This window comes from Schistocerca serialis, chromosome 3, assembly GCF_023864345.2.
Source record: "Schistocerca serialis cubense isolate TAMUIC-IGC-003099 chromosome 3, iqSchSeri2.2, whole genome shotgun sequence".
Taxonomy (NCBI): Eukaryota; Metazoa; Arthropoda; class Insecta; order Orthoptera; family Acrididae; genus Schistocerca; species Schistocerca serialis.
This window is the reverse complement of record NC_064640.1, coordinates 511,289,135-511,311,478: the sequence shown is the minus strand read 5'-3', so window position 1 is coordinate 511,311,478 and position 22,344 is coordinate 511,289,135.

Genomic DNA, 22,344 nt, shown 5'->3' with positions numbered 1-22,344 from the left:
TTACAGGCGATGAAACCTGGGTTCATGACTTCGAACCTGAAACAAAACGACAATCAATGGACTGGCGCCACACCCACTCCCCTACCAAGAAAAAGTTTAAAGCCATACCCTCAGCCGGTAAAGTCATGGTTACAGTCTTCTGGGTCAAACGATCAACTCTGAAGTGTATTGTGCTACTCTTCAGAAATTGAAGAAACGACTTCAGCGTGTTCGTGGGCACAAAAATCTGAACGAACTTCTCCTTCTTCATGACAACGCAAGACCTCACACAAGTCTTCGCACCCGAGAGGAGCTCACTAAACTTCAGTGGACTGTTCTTCCTCATGCACCCTACAGCCCCGATCTCGCACCGTCGGATTTCCTTATGTATGGCCCAATGAAGGACGCAATCCGTGGGAGGCACTACGCGGATGATGAAGAAGTTATTGATGCAGTACGACGTTGGCTCCGACATCGACCAGTGGAATGGTACCGTGCAGGCATACAGACCCTCATTTCAAGGTGGCGTAAGGCCGTAGCATTGAATGGAGATTACGTTGAAAAATAGTGTTGTGTAGCTAAAAGATTGGGGAATAACCTGGTGTGTTTCAATACTGCATAAAACAACCCCTGTTTCAGAAAAAAATGTGTTGCATTACTTATTGAACTGCCCTCGTAGATATCTGTTTCAATTTTCTGTACAGGTTCCGGAATTTTCAGAACCGAGGTGATGCCAAACTTTTTTGATGTGTGTAGTTCATTCATTAAAATAATTGATAGAAGTTCCCCTCCTCAGATGATAGTGGGAAAGGAGTTTGCAGAGTGTGACTGTTTATCAGAGAAATGCCATCCTAGAAAACCATCCAATTCTTTCGTTGAATGGAACTTATATTGATCATGAAGCTGTACGAGGAACAATCATGTCGATCAGAGTAAGTCAAATATAATAATAGTCCTCACTTGATAGAGATGTTGGCGAGAATCTGTTACAAACGACACGGCATGAAATCTATTGTGCTTCTCCAAGAAGAAAAGAGCGAGCAAAGAGAACAGGTGAAATGTATGGTGTCGATAAACAAGTTGGTAATCAGATGCGGTACCACGATATTACTTATGGAAACAAAGTGGTTCTGAGCACGCAACTGCTTAGAAATCTCACTTTGGATTTTGGGCAGGTAGAAATTCAACCGAAACCTACAGGCTGGAGCTGCGTATATTACCGAGAGTACAGTAAAAGGTGGCGTGCTGATGACGGGTGCTATTCGTGATGGGCTCCATTACATGGTGATGGGCTCCGCCTTGGTGAGCGACCGATATGAGAATCCAAAAAAAAAAAAAAAAAAAAAAAAAAAGGAGCCAAGTGTTTTTCCTATGGCAGGACAAGTGAAACAGCAGCGAATTAAATTGTTCTGCAGCAAGGTTAATGGGTTAATGGCACAGTAGGTGACCGATTCCTGTGTTGGGCAGGAACCAACACCCCTCAGCTCTTTTGCGCACCGCGCTCAGAGAGCGACAGCTCCGCCAGTGCCAGAACTCTACCAGTCGTCGCCGATAAAGAAAGCTTTCGCTAATTACGACCTTACAACAAATTCGTCTAATCTCTCACTACCGATTTGTGTCAACGTAGGCGCCAGTATCATCCCTTCCTGCCAAATCCTGGTGGTGGCTGTAAATGTCTGCTGACATAACAGTCGAGCAGCCTATCACATTCTCCGCCAGAACTTTGTATGGGAACCTTTCTGGCAGCAAGTGACAACGTAATATGATAATTTGGGTTGTTACGTGTGGTGCCTTCCTGTCGGCTATGCCATGGAATTCAGTGACGAATTACCTGAAATGTCCCATGCAATAGCACAGATGTGGCGTTGAGCTTGCGCGTTTGTACCTAAACATGAGGCTTTCACGAGAAAGCTACCTACTAGCCATTCTAAACATAGATAGCATCCATCGTTGTGGGTCCTGAGATCTGACGTCAAAAGATTAAGCTGGCAGCCATTGATGGGTCGGGACTCAGTCCGCAGTTCGCGGTGACCGGATGTTCCCTCCTGCCTTCTGACAATTGGCTGCTGTTGTGAGCAGCTGGCATTCTGCTTCTGCAGTTCGTCTCCTGTGGGAAAAGAACAGGATTCTGATATGCACACATCCTGCTCAAGATCGTGTACTTGCCGATACATAGCATGTATCTGGATGTAGGCAAATTCAGACAGACTGGTTTGATGGCTCATAATAATTGTATGAAGAGGCCAGAGGGCCTGCCGTCATGCACCATTGTAGGTGCAAAATTGTCTTGCTCACATCTTTATAGTTTTGTCTCACAGTGATCAAATCGAATAACTTTGTGAATGTTTCTACTGACATTGCAGCTCTGAAAGCTGGGCGTCCGTTTTACTCATCCATAAACTTTAAGTAGACTCATTATGTGACCTATAAACTCCTGCTAATGGGAACAGACGTACGTAAGGATCTAAATTTTTTCGCTTATGTTCATATGAATGAATTAAGTCAGCATTACAATTAGTGAGTAATATGTTTTCCATTAATAGAGGAAGTAACAATCTGAAAGCTGAGTATTATTTTTAGTGCGAGAATTGGCATAACTTGTTGGTCGTGGAGTCAGATGATATATATTATATGCTGCATGCCATCACAGTTGATGTATGGGTTCTGTCTTCCTTTCAAATGATTTATCCTTTGGCATCATAACTGCACTGCTTACCGTTTGCTGTTCTCGTGTATCATCTGCGCCTTCTAGTGAAGATGAAGAGGTGCATTCCAAAACGTCACTTTCAGATATGTTCATCAGTATGTCTGCTATTTCATCATCTTACGAAAAGGCCATTATTTTAAGAAGAAATATACAAAATATATAGAATTGTAAAGGTAGATACCTAGTAGAGTAGAAGTGAGTCAATTTTCAAACTGATTTGGTTACAGGAAAAAACGACGACCTCACACCCCCTTCAGTCTTTCCACAGAAATAGAAATTCCATTATTCTATACAAAAATGACATTACTTCTTGATGTCCCACTTGCCAACTCCCATACACATTCCATGAATATTGTCAGAATTCGCTGTAATACGGAAGGTTGAAATACACGGAGTCAAGAAAGACCACAACAGCTTGAGAAGTACTAATTCTGTGGATAACAGACTTAAGCTTCAAAATATTTTTTTTCTATCAGAATATACTTCACTAAGGGATAAACAAAGTCCATGAAGGCAACTCATTAAAACCAAATATTTTCCAAATGTTACACCATAAATATGCTTGTGGCTCAAAATTGATTCGAACACCTTACAAGGGGTAAGAAAAACATTCGATTTGTAGACAAACATAACAAAATTCCTTGGATTATTGCGTTGTCATATGCTTCTCAGGCAGCTCATGTTGGGATGTGGGGGATATACGTAACTGAACACTTCATCGAATTACGTATTTGAGCTCTACTCGTATTTCAAATTGTGTCTGCCATTCTGGCACCAAATTTATGGGGGCAATTGTGGCTGAATTTACACACTCACCCCTGATAACTATTGCTGTATAAGGGTAAGAGAATAAGTCAATCGCATAATATTCCTTAGAAAGTTCATTTAGTGGCCACCCAACTTACAAGTAATTTCACATAATCTGAAGCAGAAATAAAACCTCTTCTTCTTCTCCGTTCATCCTCTAGAGCTGTAGGATACCTCGGCAGCCATACAATTCGAATTGCCAAATTGAAGTGCTCTTGAATATTTCTCTCATCCAACGCGCCTTCTCATTGCTTTTGACATAAGTGACATATAAATGCGAACGAAATTCCCAAACGTTGTCAGAACAAATTCGAGAGACAAGCGAGGTTTGTCTTAGACCTTTGAATGGTACTTGAGCACATTTAATGGTTCTGAACGGTTTAGGAGCCTCATCAGATGTAGAGACTTTCACTGTTACGTGTCTAGGGTTCTTAAAAGCGAGATAAGTCACAACCTTAAACACCGATTTCCCGATTTCGTTGTGTAAACCCTGACTATCAGCAATAACGTTCAGAGTCTGAGGTCCATTATGAAATGCCGCAGATATGATTCATCACTCATTATTTCAAGTTACTCACTGCACTGTTCCTGTCGGCAGACAATAATTTATTACCTCATCATGCAACAGCAATCCGTACTCAGCAACTTGTCAGATGACTCAAAATGTATGTGATTACCAATCGGTCTCTCCTTTAACAGTCTGGGTTGTTTGCAACAGTCTATAAGCACGATAGGTGCTAACTTCTTAAATCTATTTGGGTTGAGTATGTGTCTCAGTTCGTCATCTCCCTCAAGTAGGAAAGATAAAACTATGTCGTATAATGGTATGTACACTATATTACTTCAGTTTAGCTGTATATTATCATGTGGGTAAAATTCAGCCTTTAAAAACACTTGAACATTTGTTGGTTTAAGATAGTTGAATATTCTCAAATCGTTCTTAAGGTGTCCTTTCCTCTTGCTCTGCAGCTCCAATATAATGAAGCAAGGTGTTTCTACATGAACAGCGCTTCTAACGGAATAACTCTGTCTCACTGTAGTTGGGAGAGCTTGACATTCATACAGTTCCCATGAAAGGAAAGAATATGGTAGTGGAGCACTGGAAATCAGTACGTTCATCAATCACAGGTGCTCACTATCTGATACTGAAACGTGCTTCGTCTTCCAGATAATCTTCTCCAGAACCATTTAATTTCTTCCAAGGTCAGGTCCTCCCTGAACATCTGAGTTATTATCTGACGCCCTTCTCGGTAAAATCCGTTATGGTTTCGAGTTCACTATTACTCATCTCAAATATTTAAAGAATTTCTGATGCATCTCAAGTGGTAAACATACACTAACGCTGTCATGTTGACTTATCGATGTGTCTATTAACCAAACCACATTCTACAGACAGTTCATGCCAGAAGTAAATGAAGAAAGGTGTGTTCTGAGGGCTGATGAGATCTGTGTATTATGCGTGTGATCAATTTCGATGCTGTTTACTTCATACCTTATTTCTTGAAACAGAATGGCGAACGCAGAACGCATGATAACAAAATCGGTGTAGGGTTTCCATCCTTCTTTAAAAAACCGCACTTCTAAATAAATGAAACCGTTGGTTGGCATTTTCAGTTTACCCTGGCTTTAAATCAGAAATTTAAGAGAAATATATTTCTGACTGATGATTCGTTCATAATATTTAACCGGAGCAGTTATATCGAATGATGTCACTGAATAGCTCCCAGGCTATTGATTTTAGAAATCATTAATTCTCCAATATTATCGCACTGTTCTTCCATTGAAAAGTGATGTACTGACGGTTGTGTGAGTCAGCTTTATACTTTGTGCTCGTGTTCCTTAAGGTGGAGACGTATAACTATCTCCTCAACATGAAAATGAACTAAATAGCTGTCTTAATCTAGAATACTAATCTCGAAATGGAGCAATGTCTGGACAGTCACTGGAAGATATATGGGGTTAAGTGGCACCTGAATAACTTCATATCTTGGGTCTACTGTAGGATATAGCCCATAGACTGTGTGAGTTAGCCAGTCGTCGTGATATGAATTCCTTGCAAGTCTGCACTTGACAGGTACTATGCACTCATGCTTACCAGTAACGTGTTCACAGCTTCCTCCGACTCATAAAATTTATCATTTTTATAAGCCAAAACTTGACTCTTTGAGAAACAAAGTTGTCACCTTATTGAACCTTTGTGGGTAAAATTTATTGTCTACTCTTTTGGTTTATCTCTGTTTTAAATGTGGTAACATTTGTGCATAGCTCAAATCATTTTGCAGATCATTTTATACACGCATTTAGATCGTCAGTGTCATATGATGCACGGTATATTTTCAGAACAGTTTTACCCTTTCCTAAATTTCGTTTATTGTTTGCGTCAGTGATATTTGAAATGTGTTGTGCATTTCAAGACCGATTAGTGCAATACCCCAATCCCTGTTGCTTAGACCAACTGGTGGGAAGTAATTCAAATTTAATACCAAGGATCATGTTTTCAGAGCTAAAGTGACGTTATCACTTGTGGATATCAAACTACTCGCTGATGCACACGCAATTTGTTCTTATACAGTTATCAGAAGAAGCAATAGACGGAAATGCCCACAGAGATATGAATCAAAGGCTCGGTTAGTGGTGAAAATTGTAGAACACGTGGTTGTTGTTGGTAAAGTAACGGTCCAATTCTTCTGTAGGACGTAAAAAATTGTACGAGTCAAAGTAGTACACATTATTCCTGTTTTCCTTAACATACGCAGCGCACTGAGTCTCAAATTCTCCTGCAACATCCAGGTTTAAAATATCACAGTCTTCACATTTCCACGGTGCCTTTGGGAGTGTATTTCTAATACATACTCGAAGGAAACTTGGGAGTTGTAAGTGGTCGTCACGTAGTGGAGGTATGAGACTTCTTTTTTCATCATTTACTGTATTATTTTAAATGAATTCCTTTCCCAATTGCGACAGATTCCATACGCCTGTTATCTCTCTCAGCTTCCTGAAGTTATTGTTCCACACTCTGTGTGTTCTTTACTCTCTGCACTATGGTCACAGCACCTCCAGTAAGAGATCTGATAGTTGACAACCCGGCCGATGCTGGAATTTAAAATGGGATAATTGCACCCGATGCCTTAGGTATTGTTACAACTCTATATGTTTTAAACTGTCTTCTTCTTCTTACTTCTTTCTGCTTTATAACACTTTTAGTGGCCTACAACGATGACTGAATGCAACGTTTTAAACATCGTACAAGTTTCTTCTGGTTCTTAAGTATGCGATGAACGCTATTTATAACCTGTTTGAAATTTACTCCAGCACACAGCGCCAATTAACTGGTGCATATTGCGTTATCTACATCTACGGGATTACTCTGCTATTCACAATAAAGTGCCTGGCAGAGGGTTCAATGAACCACCTTCAAGCCGTCTCTCTACCGTTCCACTGTCGAACGGCACGCGGGAAAAACTAACACTTAAATTTTTCTGTGCGAGCCCTGATTTCTCTTATTTTATCGTGATGATCACTTCTCCCTATGTAGATGGGTGCCAACAGAATGTTTTCGCAGTCGGAGGAGAAAACTGGTGATTGAAATTTCATGAGAAGATTCCGTCGCAACGAAAAACGCCTTTGTTTCAATGATTGCCACTCCAATTCACGTATCATGTCTGTGTCGCTATCTCCCCTATTTCGCGATAATACAAAACGGGCTGCCCTTCTTTGTACTTTTTCGATGTCATCCGTCAGTCCCACCTGATACGGATCACACATCGCACAGCAATACTCCACAATAGGGCGGACAAGCGTGGTGTAAGCAGTCTCTTTAGTACTGGGAAAGCCGTAATACGTTGGCCTAAGCCTGTATCCCTTCTTCCACGTATTTGCCAAGCTTTATCGGCTAATCCGATCTGCGATATGACATTCTGCTAAGCCTTAATTTGCAGCATCTGCTAAATCGTGGTCCTTGCAAGTCTCATCCAGAAGAATTAATCTCCTTATTGCCACGCACCAGTCGCTTTTCAGCTTTGTACCAGGTCTGCAATAATTTGTGCCTGGGCGTATGTAATTCAACAGGTAAACTGTCAGGAATACTACCTTTATTGTGCACGATACGTGTCGTACAGAACGGGCTATTCCAATTCAGGCCTGGACGATTTGCACGCACTATTATTTACCACGTCTTTAACATCCACCCAGCTGTTGTGGCGAATGGAAACCCGAGCCATTTAAACAAAACTTTGTTCCGTCGATTCCTTATGATATGCTCTATGGGAAATACATTGGATTCACAAATTTCCTCTAATTCTTCTTAGTAAAAATTCCCAGTAATTTACGCAGCTTCGCCGTCTTTTAAGAAATGAATTCTTGGTTTTGGTCGTCGCAGTTTGAAAGTTATAAATATCTCTTAAGAAAGTTCAGTAGGCATAATTTCTGAGATGCAATCTTGTATTTTGAAATACTCAACAAATCAGCTACATTAAATCTCTGCTTGCGTGGATCTAGTATTTAATGTGATTGTATACTGTATTCAGAAGCTCATTGTCGCAAACGTCATTAGGTTTCATTTTTACAAAATGGCTGTGAGCACTATGGGACTTAGCTTCTGAGGTCATCAGTCCCCTAACACTTAGAACTACTTAAACCTAAGTAACCTAAAGACATCACACACATCCATGCCCGAGGCAAGATTCGAACCTGCGACCGTAGCGGTCACGCGGTTCCAGATTGTAGTGCCTAGAATCGCTCGGCCACACCGGCCGGCTTCATTTTTACGATATGAAAGCGTTTATACTGTGCAATTGTTTGTGAGCAAATATCAAACCACTGGTATGGTGACATTCTTCTCCTTCGTCTATTTATACATATATGCCACCTGCATCAGTGTAGAGGTAAGCTGTGATGCATGGTTCAACATCTTCACACTTTGAGATTTCTTGGTTGAGTGATATAGCACAGTTTATAGCTGTCGTAACTGTTTATCAGTTGCAGCAATTATGTAACTTTTAAAAAGGAAAAGAATTATATGAATTTCACCCGTCGTTTCAGAGGTAGAGTAATCAAATCTCGGATATACATTCGTCTAGGTACCTTATTTAAGTGATTAACTTTGTAAATAAACGTGTTAATGTAAGTGCGAAATAAGCAATTTCAGATGCGAAATGGTAGTACATCAGAAGCTGGTGTAACCACCAGAATGTTGAATGCAAGCATGTAAACGTACATGCATTGTGTCGTACAGGTGCCAGATGTTAGTTTGTGGGATGGACTTCCATGCCTTTTGCACTTCGTCAATACACGGATGGTTAACGCCGTTTGTGGATGACACTGTAAATGTCATCCAGTGATGTCCCGCAAGTGCTTGATTGGAAACAGATCTGGTGATCGAGCAGGTCAAGACAACACGTCGACGTTCTGTAGAGGATGTTGGGTAACAGCAGCGGTATGTGGCCATGCGTTACCCTCTTGGAAAACAGCCACTGGAATACTGTTCATGAACGGCTGTAAAACTGGTCGATTCACCAGACTGACGTACAGTTTTACAATCAGGGTGCATGGGATAACCACGAGACTTCTCTTGTTGTCATACGAAGTCGCAACCCGGACCGTAAGTCCATTTGTAGGCCAAGTGTGTCTAGAAAGCAAACAGGTTGCTTGTAGGCCCTCAACTGGCCTTCTTCTAACCACCACACGGCCATCACTGGCACTGAGACTGAACCGGCTCCCATCAGAAAATACGACAGTTATTCACCCTGCCCTCCAGTGAGCTCTCGCTTGACACTACTGAAGTCGCAAGTGACGATGGTTTGTGGTCAGTGGAATGCGCGCTATTTGACACCTGGCTCGGAGCTACCCTTGAAGTAACCCATATGTAACAGTCAATTGTGACACTTGGGTGCCAATTGACGCTCAAGTTGCTGCTGCGTGGGCAATATGATGCGCCAGAGCCATATTTCAAAGCTTATGTTCTTCGTATATGTAGTGCCCCGCGGCTGTCTGGAGCCCAGTCTTTTTGTGACTGTACACTCTCGTGACCACCGCTGCCAGGAATCATGTACAGTGGTTATATTCCTGCCTAGTCTTCCTGTAGTATCGAAGTAGGAACATCCATATTCCCGTAGTGCTATCACACGACCTCGTTGAAACTCAAGGTGGTGTTCATAATGCATCATTTTTGCCTTAAAGGCATCCTTGACGAACATCATTTCACCACGTCCATTATGAAAGATAACTAACGATCACGATCGTTACAGCGTATATTTACAGCAAACTTGAATTGCATCCTCACAGTCATGCTACTAGCACCATTCTTACGCGAGTGGGGCGAAATCTGAATAGACATCATCTTTCAGATGTAGAAACACGTCTACCAACTTTCGTTTATGCTGCAGAACTCTTTCTTGGTTTAAGGGAATAGTCACGAAGAATCAGTGCACAAAGAAATGGAATACAGAAATACTGAGAAATGAAGAGGTTCGTTTGAAGTTCTCTGAGACTCTAGCTATTGTGATGATGAATAGCTCAGTAGACAGTCCAATTGAACAGGAAGAGACATCTCCAAAAATGGCAGTCGCACAAATAGGAAACAACTTTGTACTTGTATGGAAGGTAACTTGAAAGTACCAGTTGCTAACAGAAGAAATACTTCAGTTGATCGACGAAAGAAGGAAGTACAAAAATGTTTAGATAAATCAGGAATATTGAAATACAATTCACTTATTAATTAAATGAACAGAAAGTGCAGGAAACGAAGGAGAAATGGTTGCACGAAAAATGTCAAGAAATCGGAAGAGAAATGAGTGTCATAAGAACTGATTCTGTATATAAAAAAGTTAAAACAACCTTCGGTTAAATGGAAAGCAGGAACGTTAACATTAACTGTGCAGTAGGAATTTCTCTGTTAAGCGCAGAGAAGAGAGCAGGTTGGACGTAGAAAGAGTACACTGAAGGCTTTTATGAGGGGAGGTCTTGTCTGATGATGTGATATATGAAACAGGAGTCGATAAGGAAGAGACAGATGATCAGAGGATACAGTATCAGAATTAGAGTTTAGAAGAGCTTTGGAAGACTTAAGATCGAGAAAGGTGGAAGGGACTGATGACATTCCATCGGAAATTCTAACACCATTATGGGACGTGGCAACAAAACGGTTAGTGACGTCGGTGTGTAGAACATATGAGAGTGGTGATACGCCATCAGACTTCTGGAAAAATACCATCCACACAATGCAGAAGACTGCAAAAGTCGACAATTGCGAGAATTATCGCACAATCAGCTTAACAGCTCACTCATCCGAGTTGTTAACAAGAACAATGTACAGAAGAATGGCGTGCCGGTTGGTCTCCTCCACCGGCAATTTGGAATTTGCGTAATCGCGCCACCTTGTGTAGTTCCTCTGTATTTCACGGAATGTTTCACGTCCTACGTGCACGTGTTGCGGTGCGGTAACGCAAGCGGCGTCCGCGGTGGTCGCGAGGTGAGGTAACACGTTTCGGACAGCTTTCAGTTCCTTAGCGCCCGTGTTTACGAGCACAGCGTTGGATAGGGGCACCACAGCAACGAGGCAGAGTTAATCTTGGCCAGGGTCGTGGGTTTCAGTAGCTCGGCTGCAGTCTGGTGATAAGCTCTGTGGTCTGTTGTTACTAACCAAGTCGTATGTCGAGTCCTAACGCCGCTACTCGTTGATTCTTGTTACTGAATTGGCCACAGTCAAGGTACAGACTCGCGTAATTTTAAGCCATTACTGGGGGTTAAGCAATTATCGGTCGCTCTCCGTTGTAAGTAGCTTCACCGTTGTCAGCAAGGTGGGTATCGATGCCTTAAAGCGGTGAAAGATGACTCGGAAACGTTTACTTCAAGTTATAAAAAGCATTACTGTAAGGACTGGCTATGGCAGCAAGGTTGGTTGTTTAAGTCTATCATTTGACAAGGAGTATTAAAACGTGTACTTGCCGGCGTAAAGTGACGAAACGGATGTTACTGGGGTACTGATCACCTCTCAAAAGTGTGGTACGCATCGAATTTCTCTCTCTTGTTGCTGTTATCGGATGGATTAATCAAAAGGGGAAGAACTGATGGGCTGCGTCGGTGGTATGTTTTCCAAAACGGCGAAATTTGGAGTGTGGAACATTGACACGTCCCTGTGGTGTGTTGTAGCATGGTTAGACTGTTCCGGACAGTTCAGGGCGTTCTGAGATCCGTTTTCTTGTTTGTAATTGGTACTGGTTTTGTTGGGTTGATCTTAAAGGTTTCTATAGTGTTGTTTTTTTCGTTCGTGGCAGTTGTTACAGCAAAGAACATTTACGTGAAGTAGAGCGCTTCTCTTGAGCAGAATAGTAATGTGGTGCATCGAAGTAGTTATTTTAATTAAGGGTGCTTCACCGCAAGTACTGATCTGGGTACGGTCGCTCTGTCTTACTTGACCTGTTCTGCACAGCGTCCTATGGTCAGTCTTGCTAAGGCCAGTCCGGTGCTTGGACTTGCTTGTGCGGCTACGTACAGTTATGGTTTAGTTTATCGGCATCTTTAGCCAATTTTGTGATTCTCTGGGCATATTGGTTACCCAGTGTGACAGTAACTTATTATTTTTTGAGCAGAGAAGTTATGGTTAGCCTAAAGCCTTTTCTTAAATTATAGTGAGTTCTAAAAGTTTTGTTGCTAAAGCTTTATATCTGTTTCTCCTTCAATTTAAGTAATTTGACTGGTGGAATTGAGCTCTGTTATTTAAGTTGCCTGCCGCCCTTGAAGGCTGTGATATACAAACACAGTAGTATTAAGTTACAGGGTTCCTCGCAGGGCACACCGCAGACAGTAAGGGGCATACTCGTATTATTTAAAGGAGGGCAGATCGAGTAATGTTTCTTTGTTAATGGAATTTTAAACCATTGTGTTGCTTTTGTCGTCGTGGTTTGCACCAGATACACACTCTGTGCTAAGTCACTTCCGGGACAAGAGTAGTAACAAAGATGGTGGTTTCAGGGGTTCTGCCGCAGCGTGTTGCCGTTTCGGCCAGGGTAAAGTCTCGCCAGGTAGTCCTACGGGAAGCCTCTCTGCGATTCGATCGAGATTCAGAACTCCGCCAGTAGACCGAGATGGCACCTTCCAGCTGGTGTCATGCGCTGGCCATCCTGGAGAGCTTGACCTTTTTATTAACGCGAACTATTTAAAGAAGCAAAGACATTTCATTCAATTCAGCCTCGACAATTAATACAGTCTTCCACTTCCATCAAAATTAGGTTCAATGGAAGGGAAATTTAAGAATCTCTTAGATGACGATCAGTCTGGCTTTAGAAAAGATAAAGGCACCAAAGAAGCAATTGTGACTTTGCGGATGATAATTGAACCCAGACTTAAGAAAAATCAAGACATTTTCATAGTATTTGTTAACCTGGGAAAGGACTTAGACGACGTAAAATGGCGCAAGGTTTTTCGAAATACCGCGAAAAATTAGAATAAATTATCACGAAAGAACGGTAGTATAAAATCTGTACAAGAACCAAGAGGGAAAAATAAGAGTGGATGACCAAGAACGAAGTTCTCCGGATTAGAAAAGTGACAAGGATGTAGCCTTTCTCCCTACAGTTCAATCAATACATCGAAGAAGTAATGACGGATAAAAGAAAAGGTTCAAGAATGGACTTAAAATTCAAGGTGGAAGGATATCAGTGATGAAATTCGTTGATGACATTGCTATCCTCGGTGAAAGTGAAGAAGAACTACTGGATCTTACGAACAGAATTAACATTCTAACAAGTATAGGGTATGGACTGAGTGTAAATCGAAGAAAGATGAAAGTAATAAGGAGATGCAGAAATACAAACAGTGAGAAACTTAAAATCAGAATTCGTGATCACAAAGTAGATGAAGTTACGGAACTCTCCTACCTAATCAGCAGATTAACCCATGAAGCGTGGAGCAAAGAGAACATTAAGGGTAGACTAGCACTGGCAAAAAATGGCATTTTCGGCCAAGAGAAGTCTGCTAGTGTCGAACATAGGCCTTAGTTGGAGGGAGAAATTTCTGAGAATACACAGCATTACATGGTAGTGAAACATGGACTGCAGGAAAACCGGGAAAATGAGAATCGAAGGATTTCAAATGTGGTGTTACAGAAGAGTGTTGAACATTAAGTAGTATAACAAGATGAGGAATGAGGAGGGTCTCCGCCGATTCGGCGAAGAAAAAATATATGGTAAACAGTAAAATGAAGAGGTAACAGATTGATAGGACATCTGTTAAGACATCAAGCAATAAGTTCCACGGTACTAGAGGAAGCAGTAGAGGGTGGAAACTGCAGAGGAAGACAGAGACAGGAACACTTCCAGCAAATAATTGAGGATGTATGTTGCAAGTGCTACTCTGAGATGGAAGGGTTAAGAGAGGAGAAGAATTCCTGTCGGTGGGCTGCATCAAACCAGTCAGATGACCGTAATGTTGTGATAAGTGACTGTAAATGTGGTAATTAGAAGTTGACATGTGCATACTACAAGTTCTCAGCACCAGTGCTTCTTTCAGCACTCTGATGTCGACCATCAAGACGCTGTGAATTGGGGACTGTATGTTATTGGTGTTTTCAGGGAATCTGCTAAGTTCAAATTTTGTAAACATTCAGTAAAAATTATTCTAGAATACATGGTGGTGGTGCAACTAGATGACTATGGATTCGACAATGTGTATGGTGTTGCCACATGGTACATATTTATATGGGTTGAATCTAAAAATACGTGCAAGGTGATCCTTGAAATTTTGTAAAACAAATTCTGGACGAGTAGTATAATATGAATGCAGTTGAATACTACACTCCTGGAAATTGAAATAAGAACACCGTGAATTCATTGTCCCAGGAAGGGGAAACTTTATTGACACATTCCTGGGGTCAGATACATCACATGATCACACTGACAGAACCACAGGCACATAGCACAGGCAACAGAGCATGCACAATGTCGGCACTAGTACAGTGTATATCCACCTTTCGCAGCAATGCAGGCTGCTATTCTCCCATGGAGACGATCGTAGAGATGCTGGATGTAGTCCTGTGGAACGGCTTGCCATGCCATTTCCACCTGGCGCCTCAGTTGGACCAGCGTTCGTGCTGGACCGCGTGAGACGACGCTTCATCCAGTCCCAAACATGCTCAATGGGGGACAGATCCGGAGATCTTGCTGGCCAGGGTAGTTGATTTACACCTTCTAGAGCACCTTGGGTGGCACGGGATACATGCGGACGTGCATTGTCCTGTTGGAACAGCAAGTTCCCTTGCCGGTCTAGGAATGGTAGAACGATGGGTTCGATGACGGTTTGGATGTACCGTGCACTATTCAGTGTCCCCTCAACGATCACCAGTGGTGTACGGCCAGTGTAGGAGATCGCTCCCCACACCATGATGCCGGGTGTTGGCCCTGTGTACCTCAGTCGTATGCAGTCCTGATTGTGGCGCTCACCTGCACGGCGCCAAACACGCATACGACCATCATTGGCACCAAGGCAGAAGCGACTCTCATCGCTGAAGACGACACGTCTCCATTCGTCCCTCCATTCACGCCTGTCGCGACACCACAGGAGGCGGGCTGCACGATGTTGGGGCGTGAGCGGAAGACGGCCTAACGGTGTGCGGGACCGTAGCCCAGCTTCATGGAGACGGTTGCGAATGGTCCTCGCCGATACCCCAGGAGCAACAGTGTCCCTAATTTGCTGGGAAGTGGCGGTGCGGTCCTCTACAGCATTGCGTAGGATCCTACGGTCTTGGCGTGCATCCGTGCGTCGCTGCGGTCCGGTCCCAGGTCGACGGGCACGTGCACCTTCCGCCGACCACTGGCGACAACATCGATGTACTGTGGAGACCTCACGTCCCACGTGTTGAGCAATTCGGCGGTACGTCCACCCGGCCTCCCGCATGCCTACTATACGCCCTCGCTCAAAGTCCGTCAACTGCACATACGGTTCACGTCCACGCTGTCGCGGCATGCTACCAGTGTTAAAGACTGCGATGGAGCTCCGTATGCTACGGCAAACTGGCTGACACTGACGGCGGCGGTGCACAAATGCTGCGCAGCTAGCGCCATTCGACGGCCAACACCGCGGTTCCTGGTGTGTCCGCTGTGCCGTGCGTGTGATCATTGCTTGTACAGCCCTCTCGCACTGTCCGGAGCAAGTATGGTGGGTCTGACACACCGGTGTCAATGTGTTCTTTTTTCCATTTCCAGGAGTGTATCTGTTTCTTAAAGACCAGATGCTTGTTTTCTGAAATTACAAATGATATGAAGAAACAAGCAGTCTTGGTTGCTGACTACTCGTTTTTTAGTGTCGTGCATACTGGTTGCCGTACCAACCCCGTTATGGTATATTGTACAGCCGTCTTTTAATGAAAAGGGTGAAAGGGAACAAAGCCTCTCGTGTTTTCATCAGGATTCAACAAGCGCTGGTACTGCCAATGCTTCTTTGCACGCAGTTCTCTGTGTGTTCCATGACAGAGTCATTACGAACAACATCAGGTGCTCTCAAAGTCCCGATGTAACCACGTATGATTTCAATTTGGGGGAGGGGGGGGGATCACTATAGGATAAAGCGTATACAGCAGGTCCGCACACGTAACAGGAGCTCGAGGATAATATCTGCGAGCCAATAAATTGAATTTCTCAAAGAGAATTTCATCGTGTGGTGAATAATTTCTTGAGTAGATGTCAAAAATGAGAAGAAACCGATGACAGATAGTTCCATCTCCTCCTTCCATGACATGAGTGAGTTCAAAATCTATTTACATTTATTTTAAATTCAGTACTGCGATTGTAGACGGGAGACATGGCATCGAATTCGCCGGGTAACAGAGCGCTCGTTGCCCGCCATCTATTACAGTGTGCGAGCGGTCATCAGATAAATGAAACACTCTGTATTATAGTGTAAAAGTAGTAGAAGGAAAGAGCGTATTTTTGGAGCAGTGTCACGTTAGTTGTTAAACATTTATGAGTGCTTGCAGGATTGGTACTGTGGTGCTAGTTGTCGTTAAATTCCATATTTACATCTGTATACCTTAAAAAATCGGCAAATACTATTGGATGCAATATGGTGATAGATATCTGAAAATCTACGATTTTTATGGTGTTCCTCTAGTGAGGCACGGACTATGAATGCCAAGTCCTTTGTCAGGATGCTGGGACCCAAAGTGGGAGAGTGGTGAGGGCAGGTTCAATAGGAGCGGACTGCACCTGTGTGGGAGAGGAGATGTCATTGTTCGGTGATAAATCACCAGAATTCTGATGACTGTTATACTTTAGGCTAAAACCTTTTGTCCATTAACTAACGCCTATGTAAACATGAATGTAAGTGTGTTACTAGGGCACCATCTCGACCTTAAATTTTGGTGACTACAATTACAGCTATGGTCAATTAATTGCATGTATAATGACTGTTATAGCTCATTAATTATGCCCTAAACAAGCAAAACGGGGTCCAAGTGAGCAGTTTGTTTAGATAAGGGGACCTAGGTCAAGTGGATGGTTTGTTTACATAAGGATAATAACAATGGGTCTTCGTCTTCGAATCACCTCGAGGTCTCTGCCAATCGTGTGTCTGTCTTCGAATCCCACTCTGGCACAAAAATTATCATCATCTCATTTTAGGTTGTAGCGTGCACATACCAAACTACAGGTGAGAAATAACTGTGATTCTTAACGACTTTACCTTTATTGTCAACCATTTGGCTAACGGTGACAACTTTCGATACTTAACATTGGACTGTGCTTAGTTAAAAATTCGATAAGGTGCTAGGATCGAATGCCCATCGAACACAAAACTTTATGCAACGTTATCTAAAGTTGTCACTTGTGATGGAAACAATATTTAAGATTTTTCGTGATTACTTAACAGAGGCAGTAGTTGCTGGAACAGAGTCCCGAGTAATAGTCCAGCATAAAAGTTTTTGTCATGTAATTTCAACTTCTTAAACGTCTTTTATTTTAATGGATTTGAGTTCACAAACATTAAAAGCTGTGTCCTCTATAATAACGTTTTTCCTGTTAATTTCATTATCATGATATTATTTTACATGTGGACTGGCAGTCATGCAGAAGTTATTTCTAATGGTCTCTCGTAGTAATTATTTTCTATGGTCAGTTGATTGTACTAGAAAGAGATCAGAGGAACTGCAAGACGGTTACGTTATGTGAGCTGCATACAAGTCAAACGGGACGCAATTCGGATCGTTCGGATACTTCCGTCCACGATAGTGGAATGAAATTTGACCCTGTCAAACTAGACCACGTGAACCATTTGAAATACACTCTTTCGTTCACAAAGTCTTGATCGCATTTGGTAGATGCATTGCAGTTAAAGTGTTTCTTTACATCACAGCTAAAAATCCAGTATCTTGCTACTAAACTAACATCTGAAGGCGTCGGCACTCATAGGGTCATAACTTTTTGCCTGTAATATATATATTCTTACAGTTTTGGAGTTATTTATTAATTTATTTATTCTTCATAATTACAGCCTATTATCTGAAAAGATAAAATAGGCCATACAAATCACATTTTCTCCGATACTAATGAACTATGCATCATTTATTTCTAAAACATAATTATATAAAATTACAACTACTTCCATTATAGCAAAACTACATTAAGCCCTTGACCAACTATCCAGCTACAAATCTACTACAAACACTACAGAATTGGTTCTCTGATTATTTATTATGATACATTTAACTTATAGTTGGTTGTCTCCGCTACTCGATCCGCCGTCATACTACCCCAATCAACACGGGTAGTCTGCTGGATTTCTTGAACAACGGGCAGCAAATCAGCAGCGTTTCCACTATAGCAAGTAATTCCAACCACCACTGTTACTTCTTACATTTTCAGTCTCTCCCTGATATTAGGAAGAAATTCGTATGTTTCCTCCCTGTGTCTGAAGTGTCCCCTTCATTTTGCCACAGTTGTAATATGCGATCTTTTATTGCCGTTTTACAATTGGCCATAGTTCCAAGGACCCTTCGTACTTCCATTTGATCGCCTTTCTTTAACCAGTAAAAGGCTTTCCTTTTTCTAATTTCCAAGTCCAGTGGGCATATTCCCAGAATTACTTCGGGTAGTGAAGTAGGTGCCCGTTAATCTTAGTAGCACCGTATTTTCTCGCAGACTATTTTATATGGTGCACCCCATGGGCCGATTTCTATGTTAGCATCAACGAATTGCTTCCAACGTTCCATTTTTGTTTTTCACAACTCTTCCTGAAAATGTTGTATAACATAGCTGTATCTATGCAACTTTCATACTCTTTCTTCGTGGGTCATGCTGCTCTGGAATAGCTTCCTGGCTGTTCTTGTTTCGCATCTTAATTTCTGCAGCCTCTCGGCCCAGGTGCAAGGTACCGTTTTAGAAGGAACTCTGCTGACAGGTATCGATGGCTCCATTGCTCCATGTACAGCCACTGTCAGTTCTTGCGTTTTAACATCTACATTATCACCCAGCGAAAGTCTTCCTGGGCACTGAAGCCCTCTTCTGAGTTTTCCCCAGTTAGCGTCCTTGATCTCATATTGGGACTTCATGGACACGTTAACTAAGGCGTCTTGGAATTCCCTTCCAATGAGTGTACAGTGTATTATATTATGGTCACTCGATGTCATTCCACTCGCAACCTTCCAGCCATTCACACGGCGCGCCGCTGCGGTATTCGCTAAAGTTACGTCCGTATTTGACGCTGCTCCGACTCTCCCCTCGTAGGTTGATGGATTGTGAGATGGATGCAATACATGTAGGTGGAGTTCCAAAATGGCTTAGTCTAGTTGTCTTCCACGGTTATCAGTCAGGTGGCTATGCCACAATACTGACTTCGCATTTGCATCAGTGGAGTACACAAGAGGCTTAGTTCGTCTTAGGTAGCAAATATGCTTTTTAGTCTTAGCAGATACTCGTCGATGTCATGACTAAATTGAAAATACATGGAAACCAGGATGCAACTCACCATGTCGGTTAACATTTCCACACAGTTTACGTGCTCTGAACTTTACTGTAATGTTTTTGTAACTATTATGGCCTTGTTAAGTATTATTATTGCTGTCATATGACGCTGCCCTTGTCCGACAGCCTGGACAGTCATTGCCATACAGGTGATCTTTTCTGCCTACGTATACGGTTCTTGGGGGCACAATATATCAACTCTTTTGCCTCTCTTCTAGCCTTATGCAATACGTTGATACTTCTCATGACGTTAAACTGACCTATCTTTATTTCCATTATAAGTGACGGGTATATACTGGACAGTCTTGCGCTACTCGCCTCTAATCGAATTCTATAAGACAACGCGTCATCGCAAACCGCTTGTACAAAGTATCTAAGGAAAATGATTCATTTCTTCTGGTAGAAATCTGCTTCAATAACTTCTCGAATTCTTCCACTTCTGTTAACAGATTGTTTTCTCTGAGATGGATTCGGTGTAAGAAATAAGGTACAGGAAAAGTGATATAGTATCCCTTCTGGATGCTTATACCTTACTAGATGTCTTAACGCTGTAGTAAGCGTCATCAGCTCTTCCAGTCTAGTGACTTGGATAATGTTTTCTACGCTTTCTTATATCTGTCGCAGATTTGTTCCGCTCCGTGTTTTATTGTGCACTTCCTTGTAGTAGTTGTTTGTTTCCTGTACGAACTGGCTTTGAGCCGCGTACTGTTTTTGTTGCATATTCGCGTCCTGCATTGGCGAATCTTCTTTTACTTCTGTAGGTAGGGCAATATTTCCCTCAGCATGTGTTCTGTCGCATTCAGGATACAACCGCCCAGTTTGTGTTGGTTGGTTATTTGGGGAAGGAGACCAGACAGCGTGGTCATCGGTCTCGTCGGATTAGGAAAGGATGGGGAAGGAAGTCGGCCGTGCCCTTTCAGAGGAACCATCCCGGCATTTGCCTGGAGTGATTTAGGAATATCACGGAAAACCTAAATCAGGATGGTCGGACACGGGATTGAACCGTCGTCCTCCCGAATGCGAGTCCAGTGTCTAACCACTGCGCCACCTCGCTCGGTTCAGTTTGTGTCACCAAATCCTCGTCGTCTACATCATTAATCCCTCCTACATCCGTTTCCGATGTTGTTTCTCTGTTATACCACATAGTTCTTAATTTTCGCTGCAAACGTCTCTCCCGCTTTTTCGTAGGTGCATGATGCTGTATTCGGTCTGAGTCGCATGATCTGTTTTATGTTACGGGATGGAGCGCAGTAAATTGTTGATATAGGAATGAAATAAAAAAAATAATGAACACTTAGAAACTTAGATTTTTATTTTTCGCTTATTCGACAGTAATGGAAGTTTCTAATTACATAGTTCAAACAGTATATCTGTCAATCCACACGCTGCCGCAGTCGTTTCCTGAAATTCTCATGCAATCGTTCAAGCACGACTTCTGATATTCTTGCAATTTCAGCCTCAGTATTGTTGTTTAGATCTTCCAGGGTGTTGGAACGGTTGCAATACACCTTTGAAGTCAGGTAACCCCCTCCTTCCCACGCCCCACTCCACCAAAAAATCGCATGGGCGAAGTCTGGTGATCGTGCGGGCCAGCTGAGATCCCCCATCCGAGAGATACGTCTTCCAGAAAACGTTTTGAGTGTGTGTGCAGTGACATCTTCTTTTTGCACCAGGTATCCTGTAATTGCATTGCCTCGGAAGCCGGTTGGAAAAACTCTTGCAGCATTGTTAAGTAAGGTTCCGAATTCACAGTTACAGCGTGACGATTTTCCTGGAAAAAGTAAGGGCCAATGTCATCGGCGAACCTCAAAGTTTTTATTTATTCTCCATGGATTTTAATACCTACTCCGAACTTTTCTTTTGTTTTCCTTACTGCTTGCTCAATATACAGATTGAATAGCATCGGGGAGAGGCTACAACCCTGTCTCACTCCCTTCCCAACCACTGTTTCCCTTTCATGTCCCTCGACTCTTATAACTGCCATCTGCTTTCTGTACAAATTGTAAATAGCCTTTCGCTCCCTGTGTTTTACGCCTGCTACCTTCAGAATTTGAAAGAGAGTATTCCAGAGGTGAAAATGTGCCTCACCATAAAAGAACACTTTTGCGTCACGGGGTATGGTTGCAATCATGTCTTCCCCAGATGTTCTTCGTGTTACATAATGCCTTACTGACAATTGATAAACCACGCACATTTTATTAGGGTGAAAATTAAGTTCATTACGAAGAATTCGGTGGAGAGAATCTCTTGAAATGAAAAGAGCAACTGCGTGTTTCCGAGCTGAGCGTTTCGGAGGTCGCAATACTGCTGCTCTAGCTCGTTCGACATTTTGTGGTGTTGTAACGCTTCTCTCAAGGCCCTTTCGTACAGATGACACATCCCCTATTGTTCTGAATACATTTACCCATCTTAAATGTGATTGCCGTCCCGGAACACTTCCGCGTGGAGGTACCGCAAATCGCAAACGAAAAGCACGCTGCACTGCAATGGCTGAGTGGGAAGTCGAGAAATACACTTCAACACAAAATGAGCGCCCCTCACGTGCCCACTGTATTACCGCAAATGACCAACAGATCAATACAAACCTCTTGTCGGTCTCTATAAATCACGCCCACTCTTCCCTCCGTTCGACGAACAGTGCAGACACAACGTGAATTCTAAACAAGCAATTTACCGCGCTCCGCCCTGTGCTTACAGCTCATTTTCTGCCAGAAATTCTTCTCTCTGTCGGCGTTCTTCCTCCTTCTCAATGGAGATTTATGCTTCTTACACAGAGGTCACTTGATGGCTTCATGAAAGCTGTCATCGCTTTCTAGCGTTATGAGATGCCTGCCCATAAATCGTTCTTAAAACCTGCCTTGTTAGGAGGGTTTGATACATGTGACATTCATCTCCCTTTCGTGT